Here is a 23,657-nt window from a genome sequence, read left to right as displayed (position 1 = left end):
TCTGATTGATGCCGGAAACATCAATGCGATGCATGATTCAATTCACAGTTCCCTTCTTATGCATATACAGTTCTCTCTTTTTTTCCACAACATATAACTAAAGTTTGTAATCAGTGAAAATTAAATTCATCATTTGAATTGACTTTTGATATATGTTTGATTAATTTTTTTCTCTACTTTGCCTTTGCCTTTATTCTCCTCACCCTCTTCATTCAGGCTTTATTGTGTGCAATGCATCAATCATCAAATGAATCAGAATATAAAAATTTTGAGTTTAATTTTTATATATTTTAAATATTTTACTTCTTTCAGCAGCGAGAAAAAATGTGATTTTTGTGTGATGAATAATATGTCATAATGTATAGCACGGAAATTAATTAATGAAAGCCAAAACATATGTGCGAATTTTTTAAAGACAAAATATTTCATGTTGATTATTGTGTGGAATTTTTGGAATTTAATTCGTTGAATTTATTGAAATTTTAGTCACCTGCAAGTTGGTGTTTGAATTTTCCCGCCTTTTTTAATTTAATTACAAATTAATTTTATGAATGGAAAATTAAAAAACACAATTTTAGGATGTTGCAGACTGATTTATGTAACAAATTCGGTGTCAACAGTTGTGCTCCGGACTTTTAATTGCTTTGAAAACATTCAAATATCCAATAAACATGTAATTTTGCGATAAATGCAGAGTAAAATGTTGAAGTGAGAAGGTAAACAAATAATTTTGATAATTCAATTTTTTAAATTTGAAAAGTTCGTATGAAAAATATTTTTTTGTCATTTGAATTTCCAAGTGTACAAAAAAATGTTATAACTAAGGCAAGACTAGTTAATGACAAGTTAATCTTTAGTCGATGACTAGTTAAAACGTATTTTTGTCTACTCGGAATTTGGTCGTCGTTGTTATTCCTGTTTTCATTCCTTTGCTTTCCTAAGGCATGTAGGGTTCAAAGATGGTAGACTGAAAATCTTACCTTTCCTATCCAGATTTTGGAATTGCCACCCTTCAGACAGAGCGGTTTTGAAAAGCTTTTAATCGATCCTTTCAAGTTTATATCCCGGTACAGAGCTCGGTCATCAGCGGTACATTTAGTAGTAACAGAGAATACCACGAAAATGTATGCATTTGGCATTTAATCAATTTCGGAGTCACACTTCAGCTTCCCCAATTCCCCAAAATAACAAAACTGTTTGAATTGGATTCCAGTAATGGTCTTTCAATGGTTTATCATTGGGAGTGCAATAGTAAGAGCGATACAGAATATGCGTAATTTAAATATGACAAGTGTAAATCATAGGACATGGGTTCGAGTCCCACTCGAGATCGCTTGTTGTGAACTATACTTTTTCTGCCAGATCAACAAACACTTTTAAATTAATAAAATTTCTCAGCCTTAATAACAAAATTCATCAACATTTAAAGCCTTATTTTAAAAATAAATTTTTCAGTAATTTTCAATCGCTTCAACTCTCCTAAAAACCCAACAAAGTCTATTTATTTATGTTCATCCTAGCTTATATAATAGTCTACAATCCCTTAGATAATGACGATGACTACGGAAAATTCTGATATTAATGCAAAGAAGGAAGTCCATGTTAGGAGGATTGAATAACAACATGCTTAGCACTCTAACTCTCTTACTCCTACTTTATTTCACTTACTTTCCTTCATTCAAGTGGATTTTCTGTGGTGCTCTTTTCAGCTTCCTTTTCAACAATTTCATCAGCTTTGATTAAATTCCCAGTTATGTATATATATCTTCAATTTTGAACAGAAGAGAATTAACGATGACTACATATCGTATTAGAATGAGATTTTCAGTCTGATTTTATTAATTTTCTAGTCGTTTAGTATAAAGTATATAGGAAAAAAAGAGTTTATTTTATAAAAAGAACTTGAAAGAGCAGATTAAGCACTCCTGTGGTGAAGTTTAATAATAGATTAATTTTCCAACTATTGCCTGTGTATATTTAATATGTTCTCAATAAGGTAGGAGGGGTGGGTAGTGGTGTAATATGTTCGATGACACTCGAAAAAAAATATTACGTACATATTGAATAGAGAATTTATTTCCATAATTCCAATATTTTAACGCTTCTGCTTTTCTAATATCGTGTCGTTTGCCAATAACATATCATGTCTATATATAAGTTCATGCTTAAAATGCGACTACTACTTTTGCTGTTGCTGTGAAAAGAGGGCTTTGCAGATAAGTCCTTTTTAATCTGCCTTATCTTGCCTTTGAACGCAGTTCTTTCGTATATGTACGTACTGTGTCCTCTGCATGTACCAAACTAAGCCTCTGATTCAATTAAATTTTACTTTTCTTTTCCTCATCTGTATGTTATTTTTCTGTGCAGCACCATCATCATTTTACTAGTGCTCCTATTTTTGCAAAAAAAAATTGTCTACAACAAAGGAAGCCATTGAATGCAGCTCATCGAAAAATAATCTAGAACACTACTTTTTTTGCAGTGTGAATTCATTCATATTGTCGGATTACCTTAAGGTGTTTTCGCACTTAATTATTTACTGAGTTCTGATCGTGAATTTGTTGTCAAAGTTTGTGAAATGAATTTTCATAACAATGGAAAAATCCGTTAAAATTTGAATTATGTTTCTACATTCCTTTAGATTGTCAGGGGAATATCAACCTTAAAAATTGTAAACAAATAGCAATTTTCTCACTTTTTAGCATAATTAACTTTATTTAGGCCTCTAAAATGCTTGTAAATTGTAGTCCAAATCACATTCCATCTCCCAAAACCAATAAACATCTCCAAAAACTCCTCATATTCCTAAAAAAGTGCGTTTTCGTCACAACTCTCACAAAAAAGATCCATTAACGAATTTCAATCTTACTCCTTCTCAATCTCCTCATTCTCTATTACAGTACCAATAGCAAAATGAGGAAGTGAACGTCAGTCATTGAATGAAAGGAAATTGTTCATCTATTTTCATTGCAATTAGCTCATTCGCCTGCTCATCCGTGTTTGAATTCCGATAAAAAGATTATAAAATGAGAATGAATGCAGTAAAATGGGGAAAATGGCAAGAGATGTTTAAAGGAAGAGTGCAAAAAAATAAATCGGGGAATGGATAAAGGTTGAATGGTTCATCTTTATGCAATTTGTTATGGCATAAAGTTTTTGCAGGTACAGTCAGCATAAAGCTCTTATTATGCTCCCATAGTCAAATATAAATAATATTCAGGACATTATCATCCTCCCCCACTTTAATATGTCGACGAAAAATGTTCCCCATAAAACACAGATACGAAGCAGCCGTCATACACATGAATGGTAAATTGTTGGCAATCCAATTTGCGAGATAAGACATGAGCATCGCATATACGCATATTTATGACTCCATGAACGCATATTTTACATAAATTTTTCATGAAATAATAATTTTTTTTTAGCCATCTTTCCATTCACATCCACACATGATGAACATTTTACTCCATTCCACTCATTCATGTATGGTATGATATTGATGCGATGGTAAGGATGGGGAGAGAGAAATGCTGTTTATTTTTCGTCGCCATGTCAATGAATGAAAATTTACGATGCCCCCGCGCTGCTTGTGATATTTAAATGGAGTTTATTGCAAAATGTAATTATCCCATAGGATCTCTCCCATCATACTCATTGCCGACATAAAAAATATATATATTTTTCGTATGTTTATGGTGTACCGTACTAAAGTGCTTATCAACAGTCCATGCAGTTTCGACAAATTTAGTCATGCGCATCGTTTATTCTCCTTTTATAAGATTGAAAAATAAAATTAGAGTTTAAATTGAGAACAATTTTAATTTCTTCTTACTTGCTCTTATTTTAAAGTGCTCAAATTGTATTTTTTTTATGGAATAATTTAATAAAAGTCAATTTGTTGGCTGCTGCCATGTCGCTATGGTAATTTACACAATAATAAAATGAAAAAAATTTCTCACACTCTCCAAACGTGCACGAGTAGATGAGGAAATTGGTGTTGATTAATGCGAATTATGAACTTCTGGGTGGGAGTGGGTTGTGTCATTTGATGAAATGGCAGTTGAGGACCTGGATATAGGGTTGATGTTTCTTGGCAGAGGTTCGGGTTTCGGTATCAGAGTAGCTTTCTTTGGAAGCTTGTTGCTCATTTTGTCAATCATGTCATGAACTTAGTTACTTACTTCATAGGCTGGGACACACGTGGCCCCAATCCCGACAGAAATAACTATCAAAAGACGGTTCTATTCTTCGAGAAATTCTGCCAGCTCGGTATGTTCTTTGTTGTACCTTTTCTACAGATCCAATCCAGGAATTCTTTGTTCTTCCTCGAGATCATGAATCTCAGTTACAATTCTTATTAGGTCTAGTACAAAATGAGTCTAATTTGTTAGGAATTCAAGCAAAATCCAAGTAGAAATCGAGCTCTGTAGATTAAACGAATTTTTGGGTAATGCCGTGTGTAGTTTCGGTCGTTGCTTACCACAAAGGTGCACCGTGGCACAAAATTTGGACAAAATTGTCTTACGGCAATGTTTTCCAAATTGTTCTACTCCACAGTACTTCTTGGCGGTAATAAACTTTGATGCAACCCCAATCGCACATGGCATGCAGTAGTTAGCATTTTTAAATAGTTTTGTCAGCACTCTAGTGTACAGCGGTACAAAGTTTGGACAATACTGATCTAGGCAATCCTCAGTTCCATTACAATTCAGTAACAGTCATACCACATCCAAAACATCAGCATGGAAGCTTGAACTACAAAAAAAACCTTTTTTTGCTGTAAAAAGTGAGCAGGAATTTAATTTAAAAATTAAATTTAACAAGAGCATGTGTGTGGCTGAGCGTGTTTGCTATTAAAATCGAGTCTACGACCTAAAAATGAATGCCTAAGCATCTTACTGGTTAATTGAATACTTTCCATCATTACACTATGAACACCCCATTCAAGATACAATAAAATAGTAATTGAATTTGAGACTCGACACGAATTATTGTTTGGTATTAAAAACACAGCAACAAGAATAATGTAAACTCAAATCAAAATTATCGAAAGAACCATATTGATGCAATCAAGCAATAATCTGATTTAAAATGCATACGATTTCACATCCAATCCCCCTTTTCATTTACGGATTGAGTATATTTTGCACATTTTCACCCTCAACTGAAAATACATAAATATAATTATAGATAAATTAAATATTGTTTTTGTGATTTCACTTCTTTTTTTTATGTCTCACTCCTCATTTTTGGTTCTATGTCTTTTCCTTGACTCGCCTCGACAATATAAAATTTAAATCGGATTTTGCTGGCAATAGCAACAGCAACTTCATGAACAACATTTTAAAATCAGATTTTGAATAAATTATCATAAATTTTCAGATTAAGAGGAAAAATTTTTTTTCAGGAGTAGATTCATAAACTCACATGTGTTGTAGAAACGTGAGCACATAAGCTTTAAAAAATATATATATATTTCCATTCGTATGGGTGGAAAAAGAGTTTATGTATCTATGGGGACATGCAAATGAAAGTGGATATATTTAGAAATTACCAACTGATGTTGAATTTATATATATTTTTGAAAGGGGGGATACTTCCATTTTGTTATATGTAGTTATCTTGATGTTTTCATGTGTTTTCAGAAAATTTTATGATTAGACTATAAACTTTATGCTGTATACTCAATTTTTTTTCTTATTTGTTTAAAAATAAAAGTTGAATGAAAGTTGTTTATGGGTTGACAGAGGACACATTTGATGATAAAAGTTGTCAGCTTTAGCATAGTTTTTTGGAAATTGTATGTTTGAGTTTCATGAAAACTTTATCCTTTACTGATTGAGAATTGTTTTAAAACAATCTAAAAATACAAATTTAATCAACAAATTTAAATAAATTTTCTGGACTTTATAGTTTTCCCGCGCTTTTTTGCAATTTTGTTTACAAAAGTATTAGCTCAAAAAAACGTGTTTTCTGAAGTTTTCAGCATGATTTGCTGATGTTTAATGCTTTGCTCACATTTTTTGAATACATTGAAACAAACAAATCAAGGATTAAGTCAAAATTCATTCCAGAATTGAGAGACAAAATCTCGAGGTGAGAATGTTAACAAACTCTTTCGAATTTGAAATTCTCAAAAACGTTTGCAAGTTTTTGAACATTTTTTCGAATCCAATGATCAATTTTATTCTAAAATATCAACAAAAATAGGAATTTTTCCCAACCTAACCTCAAAATTTTTTTTTGTCAGGTTAAGATATCTAGAGCCTTGATAGAGCGATTTGCAGCTACCAAGTCTCGAATCCTAGAACGCAGGGTCGGAATTGCAATAATTAGGTTTCCGAAGTACCAAACTTTTCTAACACCAATCCACTTCGACCAAAACTGCGTCACAATCAAACTACCCCAATCACCTTCCAAAACTTAAAATTTTCCCATTTTCTTAACAAAAAACTTTTTCCTTAAGATTAATGATGGGAGATTATTCAATTGCTTATGGACCATTCATGCAACCACATGATTTTTGTTTTCACATGTCAACCACAACTATAAATGATATGTAGTTACGTATATATGCTAATGATGATCCTCTTCCTTTTTTTTCTTCAAAATATTTCATATTGTGTGTGGGAGGCCTAATTTGAGAGAATTAATAAATAATCCTTTTCCTTCTTAGTCTTGCATCTTTTTTCTTTAATTTGCTATCGTCCCCAGGATTTGGAATAAAAACCCATTCATCATTTTACTTCATCTACAGTATTTACCATTAGTAACTGCCGCCATTCTTAGAGAAAGTTTAGGTAAACAAATATACGACAAATGCTTTATTTCCCTTGCCAATTTCACCTTCTTCTTGTTTCTTCTTTTCCTCATGTCTCCTTCCATATCTCGACATAGTCGCACAGTGAAGACAAGTTCACCTTCATCACAATCTTCTTGCCTCTCCCTTGGAAACTTCTTCTCATGCTTTTTATGTTCTCATTTCCACCATTTTCCTTAATACTTTAGATATATAATTTTATTTCAGTTTTTTTTTGTGTATACTTTTTTTGTATGTTGGGGATGGATGTAGATGATAATATTATAAGGAAATTTTTTTCCGTCTCTTACTGGCATGAGAAACTTCTTGAACCCTCCATTTCTCTTTACTTAAAGTTCTTTTACTACATTTTCTTTTTCTTTGGTTTTTAACCCCCCATCCCCTCACTTGCTTGCTTGTTGTTGTTGTTAGTTACTTTTAATTTATGTACAATTTAAAGTTTGGATAAAGTTTTTTTTTTCCATTTTCTAATTTTCTTTTGTATTTTGATGTTGCTATGATATTGTGGGGTTTTGGAAGTTATTTAGATTCTATGATAGTTTAAGGAGAGAATGACTGATGGGTGAATTTATGTATACTACAATATGTATACTTATGTATACTAATCCACGTATACTCAAATTCGTAAACTGTTTACATAATTTAGAAATATTTAGTGTATGTATATAATGAAAAAATTTCAGTCGAGTCTAGAGTTCAGAAGCATACTGAATTAAGTAAATTTTAGTAAACTACTTCAAGCAAGTATACTAAAGCATACTAACTTTAGTATACTTTTTCAGGTAAAGAACACTTAGTGTACTAGCATTTTATGGCACTTAGACCTACATTTGAAAATTAAATTTTAGCATAATAATTCAAATAAGTTTTAGTATGCTGATTGTAGTATACTTTAGTATACTTCAGTACACTAGTTTTAGTAAACTTTACAATATTTATGATAGTCTTCAAATTCTAGTATTCTGAAGGATTCTAATTCTAGAACATTTTAGTATACTAATTCGAAACTAATTCTAGTTTCCTTTAGTATACTAATTCTAGTATACTTTAGTATACTAATTCAGGTATCCTTTAGTATACTAATTCTAGTATAATTTAGTATACGAATTCTAGTATACTTTAGTATACTAATTCTAGTATACTTTAGTATGCTAATTCTAGTTTACTTAAGTAAACTCTTCGTATTATCCTTTATTATATCATTTGAATAACCTCAAAAATTCTGTAATTGATAAGTTTTTCTACTATTTTACCTATTTCATTTGTTAATTTCATTTTACCATCGTAATTAAAAGAGATTTCTCAGTTTCTTAAAAATGGCACAGTAGGTTTGAATGATATTATTGGCGATATCTCAAAAGTTTGTCTTATTATGAAAAATTTGAATCTATTTATAATTTTATTAATGAAAATTTTACATTTTTAGTCATCATTTCCATTACTAAGAAACAGAACGCCTATTTTCGTATGCTTCACGTCTACAATAATTTATAATGAAACATTAATTCATCGTAAGCTCTTGACATGCCATATAGTCTTAACGATAATCTCTCTTTTCGTATACATATTTTGCGTATAAATTATATGAGCGTATTGAGTGATGATAATGCAACGACGTTAATATGCATTGCATGATTGATAGTTGTTTGGGTCAAAATGAATATTGCTTTATTCATGGAAATACTTTTTATGGAATAAAAAAATCTTCATCCTTCATCAGTCGTAACAGCAGCAGCAAAAAAATACCCCTCCTCGCTTACACATCAAGAATGATGAAAATGTTTTACATTTTTTTTATGGATGAAGGAAGAAAAATTATTAAAATTCATACGGTGATACTGGCTGGTAAGAAAGCATATTTTAAATTCCTTACTAGCAATAAATATTCGCGTATTGGAAGTAATGCGCAAGTGCAAAAAGTTGCGAAAAAAAAAATAAATGTTGATTGAATAAAATCAGTGTCAGTCACTCATTCTGTAAGTCAGATGAGGGAAAAGAAAATGAAAATTCAAAGCAACGGTTTTTTCGTAAATAAAATGAAGGACATTCCGTTTATTATTAAGGGAATGTGGATTGGAGTTTGAATTTTTTGTTATTAGAAATTGCTGAGATACTTAATTTAAATTGTTTTTAGTCGTTAAATTTAGAAATTTGTTGTCATATTGATAGCACTACGTAATGATTACTAAAAATCAGACTGTGGAAATCTCGAATTTAGCCGTTATTTTTATTTTCAAAAAAATAAATGACCGTTTATTTTTGAATTTAGAAAGACCGTTATAAAAATTCCAAAATTTTTATTATTAATAAAACCCAAATTTTTTTACGAAATTCATTGTTTCGTTAACTTTGAATCATATTTAGGTTGATTAACCACAAATCAATCCTAATGTGACAGTTTTAGTCAAAAATTTACATATTTTTACATCAATTTTTATAACGGTCAAAATTAATTTGAAATTTCGACTCCCTTCGACGTTTTTTGAATCCTTCGACATTCAGTGTCGAAGGATTTCGACACTCAGATTTCCACAGTCTGCTAAAAATATTGTACTAAAGTACACTAGAGTTAGTATACTAAAATATACTAGAATTAGTATACTAAAGTATACTAGAATTAGTGTACTGAAGTATACTAGAATTAGTATACTGAAGTATACTAGAATTAGTTTACTGAAGTATACTAAAATTTGTATTCTAAACTAGATTTTAATTAGTATACTAAAGTAGACTAGAATAAGTATACTTACTAGAACTTAAATTTACATTACTTTATTGAAGAATGCCATCGAGTTCTTGTGAGAATCGAACTCATATCTTCACTAAAGATAGGATTACTCTAATTCTGTTAGATGCGTCATTATATGACTCGATATCCCGAATTCAAGTCTGCTTTGACACAACATTTTAGAACATTCTAGACTGAAAGTCAATTTATTAATAAAATAATAAATAGTCACAGAACTCTGCAATCCCATCCGCATACCCTGGCTTATACTTTTTCCAAGACTTTTATTTCATTTTTTTTTTACTTTTTTTTAAAGTCGTCTGTTTTTTATGACGACTGAAATGATGAGTTTTTCCATCAGTCGTTTTCATCTTTAGCAGTAGCGATAGAAGGGACATTTAATTGAGCTATCATCATCATACAACAGATGCTCGATGACTTTATAAAAAAAAAAATCTATGGCATTGATGGCAATGACTAGTGAAGATCTATGCAAATGATATCGTAAAAATAGTTTTACTGATGATTAAAACAAATCTCATTCCTAATCTCAATTCCATCTTCAAACAAACAACAATTTTTGTCGAGGGACAATTTTTTTTTTATAGTCATTCTATTTATTGCTATCAAGATTGCAGCAATATAATTTTTCATGAGGGGTGGAAAGGCAGAAATTTATGAAGGATAAAAAATGTTGAAATTTTTTAGATAGTTGCACGTGACAAACCATTTTTCACTCATTATTTGCACTCAATGTGTACATACATAACATTGTTGCGTCCTCCTCGATTTGGCTTCTTTCAAATTTAGAAAAATTGTTTTTTTAAAAACTTTTCTTATCAAATTTGTGAAATCTTCAATTTTAAACATTTCTTTTTTTGAAAATGATGGAAATAAAACGAAGATTAGCAGCACTATTAAGTAGGTTTACTCGTTTTGATAAGAAGAAATCATTGTATCTACTCGTGTTCTATGTAAACAGTATAATAGCTGTGAATTTGGGATTAAAATGAAATCAACACGTTTAAATTTTGTTGAATTTTGTACAGCCTACTGAGAGATTATTCTATTTTTAGTCGTAAGATAACTTTGCTTAGCAATTTTACTTACTTTTTAATCACTTTTTCAGAGAATTGAGTTATTTTCGTTTGTTTACAAAGATATTGAAATGAGGTGAATTTGGTGAAATTGGTGAGTTTGGTGACATTGATTATATTGTGAACATTTGCGAATGTGGTGGAATTTGGCAAATTTGGTGATATTAATGATTTTGGTGAATGAGATAAAATTGGTAAATATGGTGACAATTGTCAATATGGTGACATTGGTCAATATGGTGACATTGGTATATAAGGTGATATGGTAAATATGGTGACATTGGTCAATATGGTGACATTGATAAATATGGTGACATTGGTCAATATGGTGAAATTAATAAATATGGTGATATAGGTGACTGTAGTGACATAGTTATCAGTGTAGTGATATCGATGATTCAGATGATTGTTGAATTTGTTGAATAAATATTCAAATTTTAATTGATCATTATAATTCATCAATTCTACTTAAATGAATCTTAAAGAATCCAACTCAAACGACAAAACTCCCTACCTAACCTCAAACTTTAAATCCTTCTCAAAATAGTTCTCAAGAAAATCCCCAAAAGACGGAAAAGGAGGATCGAAAATAATTTAAAAGTTTTAACAAGAAAAGTAGGTGTAATTTGTCATGTTCATAACACCACATGGTGAGTACATACCACAAGTAAGTATGAGTTGGTTCTTTTTGCTTTCTTGTATCCCCGAACAAACTTTTCCATCGCCTTAGTTCAAAAGTCTCACGCGTCATTGTTATGGAGATTCTTTAAAGTTCTTTTTTTTCTCCCATTTCACGTCGTCATGATGAAGGCACAAATGAAAAACTTTTTCCTTCAAACTCACTTGAAATTTAGATTTTTACTCATTTCCGAAACGGTAAAGTTGAGTAATTTTTAGAATATATAAGTTTCTGCTTGAGCAATCTCTTTTCCTTCTTCTACTTTTTTTTTGCCAAGTCGAGATGTCTCGTACTCTATGGCTGAATGAAAATGAGATTGAGATGAAATCCCTTGAGGCACAACTACCGACAAAACTTATGGTGAAAGTTTTCAAAAAAAGAGAAGAAAATTTTATTAATTTATTCAATTTCAGTGGTAGAGCATGTAAATTAGCTCGAAGCTATTTTCACGTAAGTAAATTTCAGTTTCTGCTTCGAATGTGCTCTGTATATTAAGTTCCTTTTTATTTACATAAAGTAATGGATGATGGTCAAATAGAAATGAACAATTTATGTACATAATATACAGAAAAGGCGCAAAAAAAAGAGAGGAGAAGATTCAGTGAGAAAGAAATAAAAACGGAAAATAGTCGACGGATGCATTAGACGGACTTCCGTAATGAATTCATCATGAATTCTTTTCTGCTTCGCTACGAAATATCTATAATAATTTTTTGCAATAACTTTCGATTCATAAAATCTAAATTGCAAGAGGAAGCAGGCGGCTATGAAGGGACAGTCGGTGTAGGGTTGATGGCAATTCATACGCATGGAAATGGTCATAAAAAGTTATTGAAAAGAAAAGGGCGTGAAGAACCAGCAGTAAGAATTAAATTAAAAAAAATCTCTTTAAAGTATAAAGTTTACACAACCATAACACGATGATGCTGATCATGTCGATGGAAAAACAAAAGGATACAAAACAAGCAACAGAAGAATAAAAATAATTAAGTAATTACACTTCCTAACATATTTTTACTCAAAAAAAACTCTTTGTGTGCTCACGAACGAGAAATATAAACAATTTTTGCTTCTTCTTATTTCTCTTTGATGTTTCACATTGCTTTGTTTTTGATTCCATTTCAATGATAATGTGTCAGGCAGAAAAATCTCAGTGTTTTTCAAGTAAATTTTATACAGTTTGTTTGTAATTACAAATAAAATACCACACAATTCTCCATTGAGACAACATTATCATCATCCTCATCATCATTACATTTTGAAATTGAATGTGCATAAAACAACTTCTTTCCAATTCTATGACTACCTTCATCATCTCCCTTGTGGTAAATTTTTAACGAATTTTTGAAATTTGAAATTATTTTCCTTTGTTTACATCTTCATATCGAGACTTTTTGAGTCGATTTTAGCTTAATTTGTTACATTTTAGCTGTTTTAATGATTAGATACTGTAAATTATGTGTGAGCAAGCTGATTGGCATGATTGTAAGTCATCAAATTGTAGTAAATAAGTTAAATAATTCAAAAATCAATTTTTGATTAAAAAAATTTGCAAAATGTTACAAAAGTATTCAAATTTTCAAGAATAACGATCAAAAATCAATAAAATTTCATATGAAAGATTTTCAACGAACTTTTGAAATTTAAAATAATTTTCTTTGTTTACATTTCCATATGGAAACTTTTTTCATCGATTTTAGCTTAATTAGTTACATTTTAGCTGTTTGAATGATTAAAAAGTCTTTATGTGTGAGCAAGCTGATTTTTATAGATAAATACCATCAAATTGCTGTAAATAACTTGAAAAATTGCAAAAATTGTATTTCCATAGAAAAGGCTTCCAAAAAAAGCAAAATTTTTCAAAATTTAAGAATTAACTATAAAAAATCAACCCAAAATCATTACAAGGACTCATCATCTTAATTCTTCATTCTAGCGCGTACTTCCCATTCATCATTCAACATTTCGACGAGAATGTTGAAACAAACGACGAGCCTACAATATATTCGACAGGAAAATTACTTTTTATCAATTGTAAAATCGCATAGAGCAGTGCCATTCGTACATTTCTCGACGATGTTGATATACGCTGCCGATATATACGTTCTATGTGCAATAAGAAGATTAAAAAGATAATAAAAACGATTAGGTTTTCTGATTACTTTCATCAATCTCCCGCTTCGAGCAAAAAAAAAAGCTCATGAACAATGTTATTATGGTAAAATAATATAAATGAATGGAATAGGAATGAGAAAAACGTACGTACAGTCGAGATGAGAGAATAGAAAATTGGAAAAAGGAAAAAGAAGAATCAAAAGAGTAAAAGATGGATATGAAAACATATTTCATTTCCAAACAGACTTTTTCTTCCTTTTATTTTACAAATCGTACACAGAAATAAAAACTGAAAATGCAATTTTTTTTATAAATTTCAATCAAATCGAAGCCAAAACAGAGATAGACGAGATGTTATGTTATGAATAAAAGACTACATGAAATAAAAAAAAACACAACATAGAAAAGGTTCTTCATAAATTTTCGTAGATTATCCCTCTTTTCAATTAAACGTAATGAAATCCATCATGTATTTTCTTTCAGCTATTCAATGATAATTGAAAACGAATGAATAGAGGAATCAATTATAGGTCTTCATCGGAATAGATATTAGATAGATTAGATTTTCTAAAGGCCTTTTTATGCATACATTAATTGAAAACAAATGATGATGGACTATGAAAGATTTAGATTTCCTGTTCATTTTCGAAAAAATGGAAACATTTGAGTGGGCAATTAAAATATGTCGTTTTTATATTTACTGGATATACTTGATGTTTTTTTTAAAAGATGTGTAGATGAATCGGGGAGACAATGTGATTGAAGTTGCTCTTTTTCAAATGTATTCAAAATTCAATTTGGGTTTTTGAAAACATAGTTTTTTACTGAATTTATAATTTGAATTTTCGAACTCAATTTCGAAAACTTCAAACTCAATTCCGAATCCCTCAAACTCAATTTTGATCCCATTGAACTCAATTTCGAATACTTATGACTTAATTTTGAACAATTCTAACTCAATTTCGAATCTTTCGAATTCATTTTCGAACCCTTTGAACTCAATTTCGAATTCTTTAAAATTTAGAATCTTTTGAACTCAATTTTGAATATTTTTAAATCAAATGTCGCATTTTCATAAAGTTAGAAGTCAAATTGAGTTCGCAAAAAATCATTGAAATTTATGTAAAATCTTATAATTCATATGTGCTAGTAAATGAAAATCCACACGAATTTCAATCTTTTTTTAGCGAAACGAAGCAAAATCAAGTTGATTTTGACCTCTGAATTCTCATATTGTCAGACATCATTTGTTTACATTGTCACTTGAAGATTTTGGTCTTGAATTTTGACTCAAATTCAGTATTCTGAGGTTTTTAAATGATTGAAAAGTGTTTAAAAAGTCGGAGCATAGCTTAAAATAACATATTTACTTAACTTTACGACTTCCAAAAGCCAACAAATTAAAATTTAAAATCATGATTTTTTGTTAACAAATTTTTTAAAAAATATTAACAAATCTACTTGAAAGTTGCATACAATTCAAATTTAAAAGACGTAAACATAGATTCTGCAGTTATTTTAATAAATAAGTTAAAAATTAAACAATCAGTTATCAATTATCAATCTTATAAATCTTAAAAGTCAAAACAAATGCAATAATTTCCAGGCTGAGAAACTAGGCGGTATCGGCGGTATTTATATGAAATACCGCGGTATTTGGCGGTATTTTGCGGTATTTCGCGGTATCGCATTTATAAGGTTTTATCTTTTTAATATGGGAAAACCGAGATGGAAAATAGTATTTTCCGGTAGTTTTTCACCCTGGTAAAAGAAAATTTATACGAAAATAGTCATTCCCGAGAGTTTTGAACCCTAATATTGAATAGTTGAAGCGAAACTTTGCTTTTTTTAGGGGTTTTCACACTAATTTTGGAAAACTGAAAGGAAATTATAGTTTTCCAAATGTTTTTCGCCTTAACATGAGAAAATTGTGGCAAAATTAGACTTTTCCAAGAAATTTTCACCATAATATAGGAAAATTGTGGTAAAACTTGGCTTTTCCGAGTGTTTTTCGACAAAATATTGGAAAATTGAGACAAAATTTGGATTTTCCAAGAGTTTTTCATCATAATATAGGAAAATTGAGGCAAATTTGGACTTTTCCGAGAGATTTTCACCACAATATAGGAAAATTGTGGCAAAACTTTGCTTTTCCGAGTGTTTTTCGACAAAATATTGGAAAATTGAGACAAAATTTGGATTTTCCAAGAGTTTTTCATCATAATATAGGAAAATTGAGGCAAATTTAGACTTTTTTGAGAGATTTTCACCACAATATAGTAAAATTGAGGTAAAACTAGGCTTTTTTGAGAGTTTTTCGACATAATACAGGAAAATTGAGACAAAATTTAGATTTTCCAAGAGTTTTTCATCATAATATAAAAAAATTGAGGCAAATTTGGACTTTTCCGACTGTTTGTCGACATAATGTAGGAAAATTGAGACAAAACTTGGCTTTTCCGATTGTTTTTCGACATAATGTAGGAAAATTAAGACAAAATTGGGATTTTCCAAGAATTTTTCATCATAATAAAGGAAAATTGAGGCAAAATTCGACTTTTCTGAGAGATTTTCACCATAATATAGTAAAATTGTGGTAAAACTAGGCTTTTTTGAGAGTTTTTCGACATAACATTGAAAAATTTAGACAAAATTTGGATTTTCCGAAGAATTTTTACCATAATATACAGAAATTAAGACAAAGTTTGACTTTTTCAAGAAATTTTCATTATAATTTAGGAAAATTGGGGCAAAATTCGACTATTCCGAGAGATTTTTATCCAAAAATAAGAAATATGAGGAAAAATTCGACTTTTCCGAGGTTTATTCACTTAGGATGGAGAAAACTAAGGTGAAATTAGACTTTTTCCAAAGTGAAAATAGAATTTTCACAATTTTCTATTTAAGTGTTTGAGTTATAATGATCGGCGGTATTTATATGAAATACCGCGGTATTTGGCGGTATTTATATGGAATACCGCGGTATTTTGCGGTATTTAGCGGTATTTATATGGAATACCGCGGTATTTTGCGGTATTTAGCGGTATTTGTATGGATACCGCGGTATTACCGCGGAGTTTCTCAGCCTGGAATAATTTAGCAGAAAATTCCAAATCCGACTCTGGAATCATAAATTAAAGCATTTATAATCAAGAATCTACACATCTATTAACACACGCCAAATCAAATGATACAAAAAAGTTTGCTCTCCGTTCAATAATGAACATAAACCATCACACTCATTCGCATTTCCAACAAAAAATAGGAATCAAATGAAATGAAATATTGAAAAAAACGACGAAAATAAATTACAAATAATTTGCCATTTTGCACTTCCTCTTATCAATAATAAATGATCTATCTTATACACAGTTCAGTAATGGTCTCTAAATCTGAGGGTTTGATGTTGTTATGTCCATCCATTAATTTACCATGTCAGCGGAAGTCAAATTATTTTTTGGCAAAAGAAGAGAGGGCAATGGAGGACACAAAAAAAAAATAATCTTTCGGCTACGAACTTTAACAACTTCCAAAAATTTATCTTACTGCTCGAATCATGTTTTTTGCATTTTTTCTCGATTTCCATTTACATTTCCATTTTTTTTTTTTTCGTGAAGGGACCAGAGCGGAATCTATTTTGTCTTTGTGGTCCTTGCTATCTTCTTCCTAAAGTCATAAATTTTCTCTCGAATTACTTTAAGTCTAATTTGTAAATCTTTTCTCCTCATTCTTTCTGTGTCTTTTTTTTTCTCGTTCGCAGATTGGGAGGAGGAGGATGAATTTTTTTTTATGCCAAGTCAGAATGCTCAGGCAATTGAGAAAAAAAGGTCGATGTAGGCACTTTTTTTTCCTCTTCTGTAATTTTCTGATGTCCTTTTTTCCTGTATATATAAAACCAAAAACTAGTATGTATGTGGACATTTGAGATCATCGGAAGCGCATTTTCATCTAAATCTCCATAGCCTAGCTCCACCTGTTTACTTAATTTTTTCACATATTCTCCAAAGGGAACATAAAAACGAGCTCTTCTCTCTCTAAACACGTGTTACGTAACATTGAACAGCCCCTAAGTTGAGGAGCTATTTAAGCTCTCATTTCCACCGTCTAGTGACATAACACGAAACGTTCAGGTCCACTTTATCAATTTTTCAGTCAAACGATAACCCTTGTAGTTCTGGCTCCTTTTTTCCAGCGTTCAATGTCGACTCTAATTTTGCCTGGAAAAGCCAAGTAGAGTCTATTCCAAAGCTGAGTCGACATCGAGCTCTGCTTGTTTTGACCACTTTATTTCATTTTCCAGATTCCCTCTTTAGACCAACCCTAGTATACACAAATTTTTATATGGTAAGATTCAAACCGACGACCTTCGATTTACCACATCAAATTTGAACCAACTGTATTATCAATTACTCCACAGAGGCACTAAACTATGTGAAATAATGTTCAGCAGTTGCTCTTACATAACATAAGGTTTACATAGGTCATAAGTTCTTTAGACCCAGAAGCATAGTCTTGCAATCCGGAAAAGTCAAGTCCAAAACTCCAAATAATTCCTGGATTGGATATCCAGAAAAGTCCTTATCATTCCAAACTGGCAGAAGTTCTCAAAAGATAGATCCGGTTTTAGATGTTCTCTTTGCGCGGCATTCGCCAACATGCGCCCCAGTCAAGCATGTATGTAAGTAAGTAAGTAAGAATACACACAATTTGCAATATAAAGATATATATGGACTTAATATGGACCCAAAGTGCGAGCATGACATCCCATCTCCTTACAATCATGCGACAAAAAAAAATACACTATCGCTACATTGTGTATATAGCTACATAGCTGATATATACTATTGCTGATATCGAGGGTAGTTGTCCTCAAAATGAGGCATTCATTTTTTTGCGTTCATAACGATTTACTCTTATCGTTCAAAAATCTTTGATACTAGGTAGAAGCCGTTCCATTCTTAGTCCATTTACCTTTTTTTTCACTCATGCTATAATTTTATGTTATATTCCTCATAATACATACCATCTCACTTGGAGAGAATCACGGATAGATTCATCGTACATAAGCAGGATGTTATGAGTTTCAGTATCTTAGCGAATTGTCCTTATATAATACATCCTCCCCATTCACAAGTCCCTTCAACATCTATCCACTGTTATATACATTACTTCATATATATATAAATACGAAAAGCGATTTTGTCACGAGTGGATACACGGCCATATTGAATGACAAAAGGAAACTCTGTTAATGGGGGGAAAAAAAGAGCAACGAAGATGAAATGCGATAAGATGGTGAGTGTTTTTTTTCCTACATTTTTTTATTCTCTTTTCATCACATCATCACATTTTCAATGGCTGATAAGAATGTAATAAAATGTTGTTGCTTTAAAGGAAGCCTTAAAAATTATTTTTTTTTGCTTTGCTGTCGATGTTTAAAATTGGAAAAATTTTGCTTCTAGAATGGAATGTTAGGGAGAGATTTGATAGGCACAAGATGTGCTGAAGATGGCAATCTGCTTGGTCCTTAAAGGGATTGCTTTGTATGTGATTTTTATTTAGGAAGTTTCTTTGATTTTTGGAGTTTGTGAACGTAAATTTGTCTATTTTGTCCGATCCGAGTGAAGCCATTGATCACAGTTGATCTGTCCGACCAGCGAAGTAAGTAAGTATGCATAAACAGAGTGGAATCTGGGGGTATTTGGCAATATAAAGACGAATCTGCCTATACAACAGTAAGACCTCTGTGACAAAGTGATTAGGCAACAGACCAGAAATTTGTACCTCTCATTTGAGACTACGTGGGTTCGATTCCCACCAGAGGCCAATATCTCAATCACCACTTCGAGTGCTGTCAACAGGACAAGGATTTGCACAATGCTGGATTCTTGTAAAACTTCCCAGGCTAATAGATCAATTGCCATTCATAAGTATCCATCAGATGCACTAATAGTTGGCGTTTCCGTTAGCTTCCTTTAGTTCTTTGAAATTTCCCAGTATTCATACTGAATTCTGTTGAATTTTAATATAAGTAATATTGAGCTACTTGGTCAATAAATCAAAAAAACTCCTCAAATCCACAACATCCATAATCCCACAAAAAAACATTTATTGATGAGATTCATTTTTATTGACATTTTGCTAATTATGTGGGCCTTGATACATTTGATGCACTTCCTCATTAAAATGCAATGAGATATGGACACAATATCATTGTCATGCATGAAAATTATTAATGATACTTTTGAATGTTACATAATGGAATCATGAAGGTACTTACGATTGTGGAATAAAAAAGAGAACCACATCTAGTATTAAGTGGACATTCACAGTCGGAGAGAAATGAATGTAAAAAAAAATTGTCAAGAGCATATTCATTTCAAAAAATGTTTTTGAGTTGTTCTGTTAAATGCAGGGTTGTTAATCGAGATGGTAATGCATCCATGAGATGCTTAATACCAATATTTGCTTTATGCTGAAACTTACTTCGATATACTCCCAGATCAATTTCGATTCTTCTTGTCAATTTCCTATACAGTACAGCACTGAATCTATAAGGAGCTTCTTCTCATGAGTTCATTGGCTGGCATTGAGAGATTTACAGTAGGACAATACCTGATTATAACTAGGCATACAGTCAATCATCGCAGCCTTTTTCACTCGGGTCTGCCTAGTATGTATAATCAATCTAGACCAACAGTGAGCAACTTTAGACTTTTCGTGGTACACCTAAATGATAAGCCTCGATTGACACGGCACACGGCACACGGCTTATGGTTCGTGGGATTTCGATCATTTTTGCCGACACATCAGTGGCACAGATTGGCTATCATTGATCTAGACCACTGGTCACACTTAGATATTTTATTGCCTATCCTCACCGACAACTTTAGCATTCTAGGCTTTAGACTGATTTGTGAATTTAGGACTAGATTGTGTCCATTCTGGCAAATATATGGAGTTGATCCGTACAGTTTAGTTAGAACAAAGGATTGCCTATGTGGAAAATGGCTTACAATTGTCATTTGTCTTAAGCATACAGAGCGATGAAAAGGCATTAGTAGCCTAAATGGTATAGTGTTGGTCTTACGTTTCAAAGATCCAAGGTTCAATTCCAGGTCATGCCTAAGTCATGTCTAATTTTTGAAGCTCTTTTTCCATTTCACCGATTCAGTTAGGAAGCTCCGTGTGTGTGTTGGATGCAGTTTTGGTAATCACAGTGTCTCCAGCTTTTAAGGCTGGGTCCTTCAAGCATTATGTATAAGCATTATAATCATTCAATCCAAATGTTCGTTCATGGAATCTATGTCAAATTCGAATGTTCATTAGATTTGTATAAACAAGCCAAACATCCCAGATAACAACACTGTCTTCATCATATGTATGTACAAACCTATATGAATTGTGTTGTGTCTAAATTATTTTATTGTTATAAAAGAATATTTTTTTTTACAGTACAACTGAATATATAATGTATGTACGTACATATCCATGTATGATATGTATATTATGTGTGAGTCATGCGCCTCATAATAAAAACTGACTTTAATAATATTGATTTCAACTTTAATGAATGCATGAAAATGAAATTTTTGAAGGGCAGTGATAACAAAAGGAGGAAAAACTTCAATAACAATAAAATTGTGAATAGAATAGACACACAGAAAGGAGGAATGAGAAGATAGAAATGATATGTCATTGTTTACATGCATTGAATTGTTTGTGAAATCAACTTACTTACTTTAATGTCGACTGCTTTCTGCCTTTCATTTCGCTCAAAAATCTCTCAGACGATGCTTTATTATTATTATTGTTATTATTATGATGATGATGATGATTATTTTCCTTAATGTATTATTGCAAATTTTCCGCTCACTTTTCTTTAAATCTTTGCTTCTACTTCGTTCCTTATTTTTTCTTTATTATCTTAAATTGTTGGCAATTTTTCTATTTAATGAATCGCATGAAAATTCTTTAAAGAAATTTTTTTATTTATTTTTCCTGCTCAAGATGAATGAAAAAATATTTATTAGGGATATACAAAAAACATGCCTATTGATTTCTAGGGAATGTAACATCAGCAGAATCAGTTTGACTGAAATTTCAAAATTTTGAAATGCAGGGGATTGTCAACTGAAAATTTTATATTTAAGGAGTTTGTCAACCATTTTCAGCAGATTGTCTACCAATTCCAGAGTGTTTTCAATCAATTTCAAAGGATTGTCAACGAATTATATAGGATTTTCAACCGATTCCAGAGTATTGTTTACCAATTCAAGAGGATTGTCAACCAAGTCCAAGGGATTCTCTACCGATTCTAGGAGATTTTCAACCAATTCTAAGGGATTATCAACCTATTCCTGTAGGACTGTCCAATTTACCAATTTCAAGAGAATGTCTTCCAATTCCAAGTGATTGTCAACCAATTTCAGGGAATTATAAACCAATTTCAGGACATTGTCAACCAATTCCAGTAGATTGTACATCAATTCTTGAAGAGTATCAACCAATTTTGTGGAATTTTCATTCAAATCCAGTAGATTGTCAACCAACTCTAGGGGACTGTCAACCAATTTCACGGGATTGTCTACCGATTCCAGGGAATTGTCAACTAATTCCAAAATATATCCTTTCTATTTCAGAATTCCATGGGATAAGGGGATTGTCAACCAATTTCATGGGAATGTCAACCTATTCTAGGGGATTGTCAACCTTTTCTATGGGATTGTCAACCAATTCCACGGGATTGTCGACCTATTTTATTTAGGAGATATACCACCAATTTTAGGAGATTATCAACCAATTTTCAGGGGATTGTCAACCAATTTTAGTGGATTGTCAGCCAATTCACATCTTATGCATCATTTTCACTTCATAATTGAATAGAAAATATATACCTTGATATGAGGAAGCCCTCATTTCAGCAATTTAGAAGCCATATTGAGTTCAAAGCATGAATTGATTGCTTATGGATTGCTTTAATCTTCAATGCATTTTGAGTTTCATTTGAATCAGACAATCAGACATTCTAAAAATCCCTTCGAGTTTCCATCCCCAGCACCAATTTTCATCGTACTAAAAAATAACATAAAATTTCAAAAATAGGAAAATTTTGCGAGAAATAAGTAATAAAAATTCATCTACATAGAGATTTTGGCTGTTCATATCCACATCCACACAGACACATAATATAATAATGTTATATTCCATAAGCCTCGAGAGAGCAACACATTATCGTCAGGATAAAATCTTTATTGTGGATAAACAATATGGCAGGATGGAACTGCTAGGTAATAACGACGCTAACTATAAATTATTTTTCATGCATAAACAAAAAAAAAAAATATTTTTTTTGCCACCCGACAGTGAAAAAAAAATATGAGGAAAAAAGAGAGGAAGTGAACGGAAGGAAAAATTACGAAAATTCAGAGTGTAATTTATCATGGAGCGAAATTGTAATAATCGTGCTCATGCTGCCGCCAAAAAATAATGCGTGAAATAATGCCTTTCAGAAGAGAATCCAATTAAAAATTCATTAAAAGATATAAATATCTGCTGGATAATGGCGCGGCAAGTAAAACTTTTTATTTTTACTCATCTCTTCCTGCCATAATCTCATTCCTTTCCCCATTTTCTTTAACAACGCTTTTTTATCCAAATTTTCACATTGCTACTGCTTGTTATGGGGAGTGTTTTTTAGCAAATAAATTAAAGGCTTCGTAATGAAAATGGAAAATTGTGCTCTTTGGAAAATTCTTCTTCTTGCAGGGTTCTTAAATTGTTGTCGTGACTTCAAATTTTCTTTTGTTCTAATTTTATAATGGGAAATTATTTTAATGGGGAAAAGTTTGAATTTTCAAAGATTGCTTGGTTTTGAGTTTTTGAAAACTTTTGAAATTTGAATTTTTGGAAACCGTTAAAATTTTTGAATTTTTCAAATAAAACGTTTTTTTGAACTCTTGAAAATTGGTAAATTTTGAATTTTTAAAAAACGTTAAACTATTCAAAATTTTGAAAATCATTCAATTTTTGATTTTTAGACATTGGTTTTTACGTTTTTAAATTTTTGAAAACTGGTAACTAAAAATAGTAAAAATTGTGAAAGATTGTTAAGTTGCAAAAAAACTTTTATTTAAATTTTCAAGATCAAAATTTTTTGAGTTTCTGACGACGGTTATAATTTTTGAACTTTGAAAACCATCGAACTTTTGAGTT

This window comes from Chironomus tepperi, unplaced genomic scaffold (genome assembly GCF_022539635.2).
Source record: "Chironomus tepperi strain 1889 unplaced genomic scaffold, CSIRO-AGI_Ctep_v1 contig_217, whole genome shotgun sequence".
Lineage (NCBI taxonomy): Eukaryota > Metazoa > Arthropoda > Insecta > Diptera > Chironomidae > Chironomus > Chironomus tepperi.
This window is presented reverse-complemented; position numbering follows the sequence as displayed.